Below are 15,212 nucleotides of genomic sequence, written 5' to 3' on the forward strand. Positions count from 1 at the left end.
TCGCAGATCGCCGCCACTACTAGTAAAAATTTAAAAAAAAATCATAAATCTATCCCCTATTTTGTAGGTGCTATAACTTTTGCGCAAACCAATCAATATACGCTAAGGCCCCATACACACGATAGAATCCATCCGCTGAAAAATCCCAGCGAATGGGTTTCAGCGGATAGATCCTATGGTGTGTACACTCCAGCGGATCTGTTTCCGCGGATATATCTCCCCTGGGATGGATTCCAGCAGATCGAATATTTGCTGACATGCCAAACAAATCCATCTGCTGGAATCCATCCCAACGGATGGATCCGCTGGTCTGTATAGACTCACCGGATCCATCCGTCCGAAAAACCGTCGGGGATCGCCGTAACTCCTAATTTGCATACCCGACGCTGGTTTACGACGCAAACTCCCCCCAGCGGCGGCCGCGGTATTGCATCTTAAGATCCGACAGTGTAAAACAATTACACCTGTCGGATCTTATGGCTATCTATGCGTAACTGATTCTATGAATCAGTCGCATAGATAGAAACAGGGATACGACGGCGTATCAGGAGAAACGCCGTCGTATCCCTTTTGTGAATCTGGCCCATTGTGTTTTTTTTCTGTCTTTTTTTGTTTATAGCACAAAAAATAAAGATCGCAGAGATGATCAAATACCACCAAAAGAAAGAAAGCTCTATTTGTGGGAAAAAAATGAAAAAAATATAAATTTGGGTACAGTGTTGTATGACCGCGCAATTGTCATTCAAAATGCGTCAGCGCTGAAAGCTGAAAATTGGTCTGGGCACGAAGGGGGTTTAAGTGCCAAGTAATGAAGTGGTTAAATAATGCCCATTTCAATTTATAACAGGTGTGTTGGTGTTCTTGGGTCCAGGTAAGGGTGTGCCATCACAGGTGCAGGACAGAGGGACTGAGGTGCTACATGTTACAAAGACTAGTTTTATTTTAAATGTAGTTTTCTTCCAATAACTTTTTCGCATCTAAAGTAACAATTCTCCACTAGAGTCAGGAAAATTACATTGAGTACTGTACATTCTTTTAAATGTTGTTTTTTTATCTATACCTGGACGATTGCACATGAAGTGTACCATCATTAATATGAGCACCACTATGAACTGGTCGAGATGACTTTGCTCTATTACTCTGAGTTCCCTTGTGAAATGCTGTCCTTACTGGGAAATGTTTACTGAGGGCATCCTAACCTTCATTTCCTAATTCCTTAACGAGAGAATCTTTGGATTTATAATTGAATTACATTCTGCTGCTTTCATGCCATAATCGTGAATTACATGGTGAAAAGAAGGGTTCGCTTGCTGAAGGAGATGGATGATGGCTACAGCTGAAAATTTCAACCTTGATTACAAGTTTAACTGCTTGCCGACCGCTGCACACACTTATACGTCGACAGAATGGCACTCCTGGGCAGAAGGACGTATATATACACATCCCCTTTAAGGAAGCTGCATTGTGGACGCGCACGCGCCGTGGTTCCCGTGGACTCGAAAGCCGCGGGGATACCCGCGATCGTCTCACGGTGAGGGAGAACGGGGAGATGCTGATGTAAACAAGCATCTCTCCGCTCTGCCTAGTGACAATGGGCCAGATTCACGTAGAATTGCGGCCGTGTAACGTAACCCGTTTACGTTACACCGCCGCAAGTTTTCAGTGTAAGTGCCTGATCCACAAAGCACTTACCTGTAAACTTGCGGCGGTGTATCGTAAACACGTCCGGCGCAAGCCCGCCCAATTCAAATGGGGCGGGTACCATTTAAATTAGGCGCGCTCCCGCGCCGGACGTTCTGCGCATGCTCAGTTTCGAAATTCCCGCCGTGCTTTGCACAATGTGACGTCATTTTTTAGAACGGCGACGTGCGTAGCGACCATTCGTATTCCCGGACGTCTTACGCGAAAAAAATTGAAATTCGACTCGGGAACGACGGCCATACTTTAACATGGCTCGACTAAAGTTAAGCCATGTTAAAGCAGGTGTAAATTTGCGATGGGAAAAATTACTAGCGACGACGTAACGAGTGGAAAAACCTTCGTGGATCACCGTAAATCCTCATTTGCATACCCGACGCTGGAATACGACGCGAACTCCCCCCAGCGGCGGCCGAAGTATTGCATCCTAAGATCCGACAGTGTAATTCAATTACACCTGTCGGATCTTAGGGCTATCTATGCGGAACTGATTCTATGAATCAGTCACATAGATAGGACAGGAGATACGACGCTGTATCAGGAGATACGCCGTCGTATCTCCTCTGTGAATCTGGCCCAATGACACTAATCACCACTTCCTGTAATCGGAAGCAGTGATCAGCGTCTTGTCACACACAGCCCATCTCCCCTACAGTAAGAATCACTCACTAGGGCACACTTAACCCCTACAGCGCCACCTAGTGGTTAAACCCTTCCCTGCCAGTGTCATTCTCACAGTAGTCAATGCATTTTTATAGTACTGATCGCTGTAAAAATGACAATGGTCCCAAAAATGTGTCAAAAGTGTCCGATGTGTCCGCCATAATGTTGCAGTCCAGATAAAAATCACTGATTGCCGCCATTACTAGTAAAAAAAAAAATATGAATAAAAATGCCATAAAACTATCCCCTATTATGTAGACGCTATAACTTTTGCGCTTAAACGCTTATTGCGATTTTTTTTTTACCAAAAATATGCAGAAGAATATGTATCGGCCTAAACTGAGGAAAGAAAATGTTTTTTTTATATATTTTTGGGGTTATTCATTATAGCAAAAAGTACAAAATATAATTTTTTTTCAAAACTGTCGCTCTATTTTTGTTTATAGCGCAAAAAAAAACAAAAAAACGCAGAGGTGATCAAATACCACCAAAAGAAAGCTCTATTTGTGGGAACAAAAAAAGGACGTCAATTTTGTTTGGGAGCCACGTCGCACGACCGCGCAATTGTCATTTAAAGCGACGCAGTGCCGAAACGCAAAAAGTAGCCTGGTGTTCGACCAGTAAAATGGTCCGGGGCTTAAGGGAAAACATTCACTTAATCAATTTTTATTTTATATATATTTTTTTCCAATATATTTATAGTTTAAAATATGTTTAACCACTTCCCGCCCGGCCTATGGCCGATTTACGTCCGGGAAGTGGTTCTGAAATCCTGACAGGACAACCATGGAAGTCCTGCAGGATTTCATGCCGCGCGCGCCCATGGGGGCGATCGGTGATGCGGGGTGTCAGTCTGACACCCTGCATCACCGATCTCGGTAAAGAGCCTCCGGCGGAGACTCTTTACCACGTGATCAGCCGTGTCCAACCGCGGCTGATCACGATGTAAACAGGAAGAGCCGTTGATGGCTCTTCCTCACTCGCGTCTGACAGACGCGAGTAAAGGAGAGCCGATCGGCGGCTCTCCTGACAGGGGGGGTTCGCGCTGATTGTTTATCAGCGCAGCCCCCCCTCGGATCGCCACACTGGACCACCAGGGAAGCCCACCCTGGCAACAGTGAGGCGTATCTCATTTTAAGAATGAGCGCAAAGATACGACGGCGCACATTCGGACTTACGACGGCGTATCTACTGATACGCCGTCGTAAGTCTCTCTGAATCTGGCCCATAGTTTGCTTATAGCAGTGCATTACATCGCTATAAGCAAGCATTTTACTGAATGAAAATGATTAAATCAGTCTGTTTTATTGTGATTGGTCAAAGCTTATCACATGGTTCAGATGGGCTGTGAATGGCCCTGTCTCTACAATGTGATGAAATTGACCAATTACAGCTAGCAACACAGCCGTACACATTGGATGGGATAAAAAAAATCCATCCATTGTGTACAACAGTCATGTGACCTGCTGTTCACGTCACAGTGGTCACATGGTACCAGAAGCAAGCCCGTACGTGCCAGTTCGTGCTGCTGTATGGCTACCCAGGGTGTGTTCCAGGAGGGCTTTGTATGACGTCAAATCAGATTGACGAGAGGCCTGTCCCGACATCATTCTGCCATAGGCCGGGCGGGAAACGGTTTAAGTCAATTTAAGGGTCAATTTACACCAGTCAGTCATGCAGAACGCCACACAGCATCGCAACATGCCATGCTGAAAAAATGTTTTACTTTTTTACAGCACACACCACTGTAATGCAATACTGTGAAATTACTGCAGAAAATAAGGCAATTTGGGACTGTGCTGAGTAACCCTACACAGCTCAGCCCAACACAAATGGTGTCAGGGCCTAATGCCGCGTACACACCATCGTTTTCTGCGATGGAAAAATGCGACGCTTTATGTGCTTTAAAAAAACGTCATTTTTCAAACTTCAATTTGAACAACGACGTAGCATACACACCATCGCTTTTTCACAACGCTCTAGCACAGCGCAGTTCCGTCAATCACGCACGACGTCACTATAAAGGGTCGTTTCCATGCGGAAGACGGCCTCTTTTGCTGATATCGTGTTGCTGCGTGTTAGTAAAAGTTTGGTGAGATACGATTCGTGATTTTCAGTGACTGTGCTTTAAATTTCGTTTTCTTGTCTATAAGCTGAAAAACACCTTAACGAATGTGCTGATTCCATTCTGAACAGTCGTTTTACATGAATGAGCGCTGCCGTCTCCTAACTTGCTTCTGAGCATGCGCGGGCTTAAATCGACGTTTTTACGTACACACGGTCAATGTTTAGAACACAGAAAACGACGTCGGCCAAAAACGACACATAAAATTGAAGCATGCTTCAATTTTTTTCTGTCGTTTTTTAGAAGACATAAAACGACGTTTTTGCCCACACACGGTCAATTAAATTGACGTTTTTGAAAATGACGTTTTTTTCCATCGCAGAAAACGATGGTGTGTACGCGGCATAAAAGTACATGTGCATCTAAAACTACCAGTGTTGTAACTCCGGTAAAGAAAAGGGTAAAAGTGGAAAAATAATAGATTAAAGCGGGAGTTCACCCGAAAAACAATTTTTAACATTAGATTGATGCTCATTTTGTGAAGGGGAATCGGGTGTTTTTTTTTAAATCGAAGCCGTACTTACCGTTTTAGAGATAGATCTTCTCCGCCGCTTCCGGGTATGGTCTTTGGGACTGGGCGTTCCTATTTGAGAGGCTTCCGACGGTCGCATACATCGCGTCACGAGTAGCCGAAACAAGCCGAACATCGGTGCGGCTCTATACGGCGCCTGCGCACCGACGTTCAGCTACTTTCGGAAAATCGTGACGCGCTGTATGCGACCGTCGGAAGCCTGTCGAAAGCCTGTCAATCAAATAGGAACGCCCAGTCCCGCAGCCCATACTCGGAAGCGGCGGAGAAGATCTATCTCTAAAACGGTAGGTACTGCTTCGATTTAAAAAAAAACACCCGATTCCCCTTCACAAAACGAGCCTCAATCTAATGTTAAAAATTGAGTTTTTGGGTCAACCTCCACTTTAAATAAACACAAACTGCAATGGTAATGCTGTGACAGACCGGGGTTAATTTACTAATACTGGAGAGTTCAAAAACTGGTGCAGCTCTGCATAGAAACCGATCGGCTTTTAGTTTTTTTTGTCAAAGCTTAATTGAACAAGTTGGAGGTAGAAGCTGACTGGCTAACGTGTAGAGCTCCACCAGATTTTGCATTCTCATGTTTTAGTACAGGGGTCTCCAAACATTCTAAACAAAGGGCCGGTTTATTGTCCTTCAGACTCTTGGAGGGCCAGATTTTGGCCAGCGGGGGTGGAAATGTTCCTGACATCAGTGGGACTAAACATCTGGTATTAGGGGGAGGAATAGTGCCCCATTGTTTGTATCATAGGGAGGAATAGTGCCCCATTAGTGGTGTTAGTGGGAGAAATGGTGCTTCACTGTCGGTGTCAGATGGCAGAATAAGTGTCTTGTATCGGTGGAAGAGATATTGCCCCAAGGGCCAGATAAAGGCAAGCAAAGGGCCGCATCTGGCCCTCGGGCCGCAGTTTGGAGACCACTGTTTTAGTAAATCAACCCCACTGTGTCATATATTACATTTTTTATTTTACTATTATAATCTACTGTACAGATGCAAAATAATAGAACTTACCCAAGTTGCTCAAGTTTATCCCGTTACAGTCTACATGGTCCAACCCTTCATGCTAGTTACATAAAGTAAACTTTTGAGAACTTTCTTATTCTTGAACTTCTGCACTTGCACATCCTTTAGTATTTTATTATAGGAATAACAGAATACATATGAATCATAATCAATTTTTTTGTTTTAGTTATTCTTTCTTAAGCTATCCATCAGTTGCCTGTCGGGGCCTGAAATATTAATGAAATGTGATGACCTCTTTATCTTCATTTTCTAAATGAAACCATGGGCCTAAGAAATACAGAAAGCCGTTTTTTTTTGTTTTTTTTTATTAATGTTGGAAGTTTTCTTTTCTGTGAAATGCAATAATTTTTGGAATGTTTTTACATTCTATGCAGAGCTTTCTCTTATATGTTAGGCCCCGTACACACGACCAAACATGTATGCTGAAACTGGTCCGCGGGCCAGTTTCAGCATACATGTTTGGTCGTGTGTAGGCGCGAGCGGGCCGAATTCCAGCAAACATTTGCCCGCTGGGCCTTTTCCCAGCAGACAAATATTCCTGGACGTGTTTTAAAACCGTTCGCTGGAATCCTGCCCGCTCGGACATGTACGGTCGTCAGTACAGACCTACCGTACATGTCCAGGCGCCCGCCGTCCCTCGCATGCGTCGAATGACTTTGACGCATGCGTGGAAGCCTTTAAATGGCAGGCCCGCCCACGTCTCCGCGTCATCGCCGCGTCATCGTCGCGGCGATGACGCGGACACGCCCCGCGTAATGTTTACACGCGGACTTCTGTACGATGGTGTGTACAACCATCGTACAGAAGCCCTCTGGCAGACATGTACGGTGAAAACGGTCCGACGGACCGCTTTCACCGTACATGTTTGTTCGTGAGTACCCGGCCTAACAGTTCAAGGTTCACTTAACCACTTACCCCCCGGAACATATTGCTGCCTAAAGACCAGAGTACTTTTTGCGATTCGGGACTGCGTCGCTTTAACAGACAATTGCGCGGTCGTGCGACGTGGCTCCCAAACAAAATTGGCGTCCTTTTTTTCCCACAAATAGAGCTTTCTTTTGGTGGTATTTGATCACCTCTGCGTTTTTTATTTTTTGCGCTATAAACAAAAATAGAGCGACAATTTTGAAAAAAATGAATATTTTTTACTTTTTGCTGTAATAAATATCCCCCAAAAATATATAAAAAAACAGTTTAGGCCGATACGTATTCTTCTACATATTTTTCGTTAAAAAAATCGCAATAAGCGTTTATTGATTGGTTTGCGCAAAAGTTATAGCGTTTACAAAATAGGGGGTATTTTTATGGCATTTTTATTAATATTTTTTTTACTAGTAATGGCGGCGATCAGCGATTTTTTTTTTCGGTATTGCGACATTATGGCGGACACTTCGGACATTTTTGACACATTTTTGGGACCATTGGCATTTTTATAGCGATCAGTGCTATAAAAATGCATTAGATTACTATAAAAATGCCACTGGCAGTGAAGGGGTTAACACTAGGGGGCGGGGAAGGGGTTAAGTATGCCTGGGTGTGTTCTTACTGTGGGGGGGGGGGGGTGGCCTCACTAGGGGAAACACTGATTTTCTGTTCATACATTGTATGAACAGAAAATCAGCATTTCCCCTGCTGACAGGAACGAGAGCTGTGTGTTTACACACACAGCTCCCGTTCCCCGCTCTGTACCGAGCGATCGCGTGTGCCCGGCGGCGATCGCGCCCGCCGGGCACACGCACGGGAGTCGGGGGCGAGCGGGGAGCGCGCGCGCGCGCCTCCGGCGGCGCGCACGCGCCCCCTAGTGGCGGCTATACGATAGGACGTATAGCTACGGGCTCTCGCCCAGGAGAGCCGACCTGCCGCCGTATAATGACGGTGCGCGGTCGGCTACTAGTTAAAGTGTTACTAAACCAAGGAGCATGCATTTACTATACAGTGGAACCTCGGATTATGAGCATAATCCGTTCCAGGAGAATGCTCGTAATCCAAAGTACTCGCATATCAAAGCGAGTTTTGCCATGGAAACTAAAATAATTTGTTCCGCATTGACTTCAATGGGAAGCGATACCGCATGTGGCCAGAGGCGTGGGGGTGTCGAAGAGCCTCGGAAATGGCCAAAAGGCCAGAGGACACTTCGTCTGACCTCGGCAAACCTCGGGAAAACTTCCTACCCGAGATTTGTCGAGGTCAGCGTGCTGTCCATGGGCCTTTCTGGCGCTGATCGACTGTGACCGACCGCGTTTGGCTCTGCTCAGCTCCGGCGCCCCTCCACCTCAGGCCAAAAGCGGTACTGCACAACGCTTCGGCCTAAATCATGTTCGTTTTGCGTGACAACATTCGCAAACCGAGTCACGATTTTTTTAAAAACAGTGTTCGTATTGCAAAACGCTTGTTAACCGCGTTACTCGCAATCCGAGGTTCCACTGTATCTGGTCTCCCACAGTACGCAGTACATAGAAATGCAATTATTTTAGTAAATATAAACTGCTAAAAAAAATCTCATCAGCAGAAAATAGCAGTCTTATGACTTCTATCAGTTCCTGATTAAGCTTGTAGGAGGAGTTGTCATACTGCACTGAGTTGTCCTATCAGGATGCAGGACCCCTAAGCCTGTGTCTGGACACTGCTGATTGGCCCTGTGATGATCAAATGCACCCTCCCAAGCAAAAAATAAATAAAAATCTCTCTAGCAATAAACACCAAAACTGAGCATGTGCAGCCTGACTCCAAAGGCTCTGTCTTATCTGGACATGTTCTGGAGGCAATGGAAGAAGAGGAGGATCTGTGCATACAGGATCAAACCGCCTTTTTGCACAATGCAGAGGATTAACCACTTAGGCTCTGTAGTGAGTATAACAAGCATGCTTTACTGAATATACAGACTGTTTTTTACTGTTGTGGGTTTAGTAACATTTTAAATTAGGAGGAATATGTATGTTTGAGACATAACTCCCATTGCTTCCCTATTGCATATATATTGACCACTACAAATCTTAGAATTGCCAGACCTAAACACTGTCATGTTGGGAGGGTGGGGATATCATCAACCTTGTCAAAGCTCTGATACCATCCTACACAAGGCTAACACATAGGCCCGGATTCAGATAGGAGATACGACGGCGTATCTCCTGATACGCCGTCGTATCTCTGAGTCCGGCCGTCGTATCTATGCGCCTGATTCAGAGAATCAGTTACGCATAGATATCCCTAAGATCCGACAGGTGTAAGTGTCTTACACCGTCGTATCTTAGGCTGCATTTTCTGGCTGCCCGCTAGGTGGCGCTTCCGTTTGTTTACGCGAGGAATATGCAAATTACTATTTACGCCGATTCAGAAACGAACGACCGCCCGGCGCTTTTTTTTTACGTCGTTTGCGTTCGGCTTTTTTCGGCGTATAGTTACCCCTGCTATATGAGGCGTAGCTAATGTTAAGTATGGCCGTCGTTCCCGCGACGAAATTTGAAATTTTTACGTTGTTTGCGTAAGTCGTTCGCAAATACGGCTGGACGTAATTTACGTTCACGTCGAAAGCATGACGATTTGCCGACGTCATTTGGAGCATGCGCACTGGGATATGTCCACGGACGGCGCATGCGCCGTTCGTTGAAAACGTCAAAAACGTGGGGTCAGTACTATTTTACATAGTACACGCCCCCAACCAGCCTATTTTGAATTAGGCGGGCTTACGCCAGTCCAGTTACACTGCGCCGCCGTAAGTTTAAGCGCAAGTTGTATGTGAATACACAACTTGCTGCTCAAACTTACGGCGGCGTAGTGTATCTGAGATTCGCTACGCCCGCCTAAAGATAGGCAAAGCTCTCTGAATCCGGGCCACAGTGTTCTGACAGAAAAAAAAGTGTAGCAATGGACCGGGGGAAGGTTAGTAAGACAGAGTAGACTGCCATTCAGTACAGAGTGTGAGAGTCTCCTTAATCATCCAACTGTAGCCGCTGAGGGTATCCCCCACCTATGTGAAGCAAGTAAGCCAATGGGGAGGGGAATGAGCTGGTTACAGAAGGTTCTGCACAACTTAAAACATGGCATAGGTGGCTTCTAATACCATGCAAAGTGTGCCTGTTTGCAGAATAACAAAAATGGGCATGAAAGGAGAAGAGAGCAAGCTGTTCCCTAGGTTTGAGCGAACAGGGCCCATTTATACATAGCTGTCATTCTTCTGGGAAACTTGTTGGACATTGGCTTAATCTGATCTCCTGTAGTTGGTGATATGGATCCTGTAAGTGACAGTGCTGAAGGTCCCTTCTTTAGCATTCCTGTTAGTTTATGTGATATATTGACAAGTTCTCAGCCAATAAAGAGTTCCCTAAATTTAGAGTGCTCACTTTGTATCCAGTATGATACCTCCTCCTTCAGACTTTGCTTCAGACTTTGCTTCCCCAATGGTGGCACCAGATTTTTACTCCTCACCCCAAAATACAACAGTAGCCAATAAGCTACAGCTTACTACTGTGAGCTAGTGAGGAGTTATTGCCAGCATCCCAGCACTGCTCAGGTATGATAGTGGCTTTACTGTTACCATACCACTAAACTTTCTGCACTGCCTGGGTGTGTGACCTCCTCCTTCTGGCTGACTTTGATCGTCTGTTGTGCTGCTCCTCCATCTAATGGGATGTTTAGGTGTCAACCTTGCTAAACTTTGGCACATTTTATGTCAGGGTTAGAGTTGCCCTTCTGCAGGTGGGGCAATGCCTCAGTAGTTGAATATTGGTCCCAAAGATCGGGCTTGCACTGGGGTCCCTTGGTGACTCTATCCACCACTGACCAGAAATGGTAACCAACTACTGTACATGTATCTACCCAAAAAAACAGACCAGTAAAGCCTGGTACACACGATGGCCCGGATTCAGATAGAGATACGACGGCGTATCTCCTGATACGCCGTCGTATCTCCTGATACGCCGTCGTATCTCTGAGTTCCGTCGGTCGGATCTATGCGGCTGATTCATAGAATCAGGTTCCGCATAGATCTCCCTAAGATCCGACAGGTGTAAGTGACTTACACCGTCGGATCTTAGGCTGCATTTCCAGGCCGGCCGCTAGGTGGCGTTTCGTTTTTTACACGCGCCGAATATGCAAATGAGGATTTCCACCGATTCAGAAACGAATGCCCGCCCGTTGCTTTTCTTTTATGTCACTTGCGTTCGGCTTTTTCCGGCGTATAGTTACCCCAGCTATGTGAGGGGTATCCTATGTTAAGTATGGCCGTCGGTCCCGCGCCGAGTTTTGAATTTTTTTACGTCGTTTGCGTAAGTCGATTCAGAAAAGAGCTGGACGCAAGTTACGCTCACGCCGAAACCAATGACGTCCTAGCGACGTCATTTGGAGCAATACACGCTGGGAAAATTCGCGGACGGCACATGCGCTGTTCGATCGGCGCGGGGACGCGCCTGATTTAAATTGTAGACGCCCCCTAGCCGCGGAATTTGAATTCCGCCGGGGGATTTACGATACGCCGCTTAAAAACTTCGGCCGGCGGATCGTAAATCAGATAGGTTACGCGGATCTAAAGATCCGCTAACCTATCTGAATCCGGCCCAATGAGATTATTAGATGATTAATTGTCCATTTTATTTTTTTGCATGCTAGTCTCATATTGAAAATAAAGAGGTTACTAAAGTTACGAAAATTTTCATAGACTGGAAAATATTAAGTGATGATGATTGTTTTTCTATAGTATTTTTGGATGAAAACTGTACTCATTAAACTTATTACGATTTGGTATCGTACAAAAAAACTGTTCATGCTTGACCCATCGGATAATTTCACACAACCTGTCCTGATCAGCTCTCGAAAGCTGTGTACTAACGATCAGCTTATCGTACGATCGCATAGAAAGCGGCATATTTGTAGGATTTTCTGATTGCGTGTACTAGGCTTAAGAGTTTAAAACAGGATGTTATTGCTATTCTTTACTGCAGGTAGATAATGTCACTTTAGATGATATGAACAGCAGTGAGTATATACAGTATAGATGATTTTCTCAATGGAGATCAAGTGCTGCAGCCTGCAAGGGCCATTACACAATACAATATTGATTAGATAAATACAGCAAAACAGTTTAATAGCAGCTCAACAGCACAAATAGATCCGATAAGGGAAGAACAGCCCGGAAAAAAACAAACAATGGCTGGCTTAGTGAAAACGTGTCTTAAAGTGGAGTTCCACCCATTTTTTTATGTTTGTCTGTGCTGCATGCCCTAATCTCATAGTGTTCAGAATGGACAATTTTTATTTATTTTGTTGCTTGTAAATACCTTTATTTTGTAGTCCTTCATTACTTCCTCCTCCTTATTAGCCTAGGCTATTAAGTCACAAGGCTATTCGCAAGGGTTTCTGGGATAGGCATCATGTATCCCAGTAGTCCTTGCAAATAGCCTATTTGCATAGAGAAGGGGCGGCAACTTCCTCTGACACTCCCGTTGCTATGGAAACCTGACTGAAACCTATTACATCGCTTGTGCAGCACTGAGCATGTGCGAGATCTGCAAGGCTGAAATCCAGGGAGTCATACAGTCTGGCTTCATGATGCCCACACTTAAGATGGCCACGGTCTATTTCTAGATTATAAACTAACTAAATGCTCTAACAACCTAACAAAACGGACCTTAGTTTACAGACTAACTTTACTAGACTACATTAAGCTTGTGTATTACAGGGGTATTTATATTTAAAAAGTGAAATTGTGGCCGGAACTCCGCTTTAACCAAAAAACAAAAATGTAGTATACAGTAATTCAGCACACAAATGATTTTATTTTTTCTTTATTTTCATCTGGTGATCCTGCTAATAATTCACTTCCTGTTCTAGGGTCTCACTGTAGGAAGAGACTATAGAATGCATCCCCCCTCCTCTTCTTCATAACATGGGGAGGCGTTTTCTAGCCGACAAAGACAGCTGAGACCCATATAACTGCCAAGAGTGCAACAGAGAGAAAAAGCACTGAAAGTTATCAGATCAAAGATTTCTGTCAGGATTGGATTGAAGAGTCAAAAAGCTCTAAATCTGATTTTGTAGGCAAGATGGATGAGAGTATCATAAAAAAAAAATATTTTATTAACAACGAATCATTTACAAACAAATCAAGTAGGAAAGATTGAAAAAACATACATTTAACACAAAAAATACATATAAAAAATTGTGTAAATAGGAGGTTGACACCAAATGGACAGCTGTGAGCCCCTGTGCTTCAACACGTTTCACTATTTTGCTTCGTCAGGACACACTCTGGAATTGTTGGAAGGAACAGGTCTCACTACAGTATCTTGTCAGCACAAGATTATCCCCATATGGGAGACTCCAAAATGGACCTCAAGGCTCATCATATGGAGAAGGAAGAAGAAAAGATATTCTACCGATGCTAGCGGCCAAATATGTAGCAAAGGAGCAAAAGTGTTTCTTCATACATGGTTTATTGCACAGTATTATACATCAGAAATGCATGGTAAGCACCAGGACGATTAAGGAAGGGGAGGGGAAGGGAGGTGGTATATCCAAAGCCTTTTAAACTGTGTTTGGTTCGTAATGTCAGAGACTTGAAAATTCACCCATTTAGACAAATATAAATATAATGGGCCAGATTCAGGTACATTTGCGTATCTTTGTGCCGGCGTAGCGCATCTCATATGCGCTACGCCGACGTAACATTGAGAGGCAAGCTGAGTATTCACAAAGCACTTGCTCCCATATTTACGCCAGCGTAACGTAAATAGGCCCGCGTAAGCCTGCCTATAATTCAAAGTAGGCAGGTAGTGGGCGTGTTGTATTAAAATGAATCGTGACCCCATGTAAATGCATGGCCGTATGAACGTAACCTACACCCATTTACGTACGACTTATGTAAACAACGTAAAATACGCCGCTGTTCCCGCGCCCATACCTTAACATGACTTACCCCTGCTTTAGGTGGGATAACTTTACGCCGGACGTACGCCTAACGTAAACGGCGTAGCTTACAGCGACGGGCGCAAGCTCGTTCGTGAATCGGCGTATCTAGGTAATTTACATATTCAATGCGTAAGTCAACGGAAGCGCCCCTACTTACGTCGGTCGGATGGAGCCAGAATTCAGGCGTATCTGGTTTTAAGAATACAACGCATAGATACGACTGCGCATACTAGAACTTACGCGGCGTATAAGAAGATACGTCGGCGTAAGTCGTTCCTGAATCTGGCCCAATAGGTCTTATCAATATGGGTAACAGCCTAACCTATCTCTATCAAAGAAAGGTGCGGCTGCATGGGGTCCAGGACTCTATTAGGACAGGCATGGATGGAGTAAGATTCAGTGTACCCCCCAGGAAGGCATTAATCACCTGGTTGATGCCTTTTTGGGGGGGTACACTGAATCTTACATCTTTTTAATCTTTCCTACTTGATTTGTTTGTAAATGATTCATTGTTAATAAAATATATATTTTTTTTTTTATTATACTCTCGTCCATCTTGCCTACAAAGTCCGATTTAGAGTCTTTTGACTCTTCATTTTCTTCATACGGATGTGGCTTCATGAGTGTTGTTCTATTTTTTGCATGTCCTAAAACTTCCTTACCCCGTATGAATAAATATAAGATGCCTGTATTTATCTCATGATAACCCCCAAATCAGTCTGAGATCTTCCATCCTTTGACATTTGGAATCCGTGTAATACATGTAATGAAAACTTTATATTCGTAATTCATTCCTAACATAATATATTATTGAAATGTAAAAGATGAATATGCAAAAATAAAATAAATGTTATTATCATTCCTGCTCGACTCTGAATTGCAATTTAGTCCCAGAGAAATTAATTGTGATGCTTTCTAGAAATAAGAAATTTGCAATTTAATAGAGTAAATCGCCCAGAAGCAAACCACAGTGTGCCTACTCAATTCTGCCCACATATATAACTTATACAGAAAAATAAATATCACGCTGACATATTTTATTTATCTCCTAAGTATACAGAGGCAGAAATTTCTGCAGAAGTCTTATGCCGCGTACACACCATCGTTTTCTGCGATGGAAAAATGCGACGCTTTATGTGCTTTAAAAAAACGTCATTTTTCAAACTTCAATTTGAACAACGACGTAGCATACACACCATCGCTTTTTCACAACGCTCTAGCACAGCGCAGTTCCGTCAATCACGCACGACGTCACTATAAAGGGTCGT

This window comes from Rana temporaria, chromosome 4 (assembly GCF_905171775.1).
Source record: "Rana temporaria chromosome 4, aRanTem1.1, whole genome shotgun sequence".
NCBI classification, from domain to species: domain Eukaryota; kingdom Metazoa; phylum Chordata; class Amphibia; order Anura; family Ranidae; genus Rana; species Rana temporaria.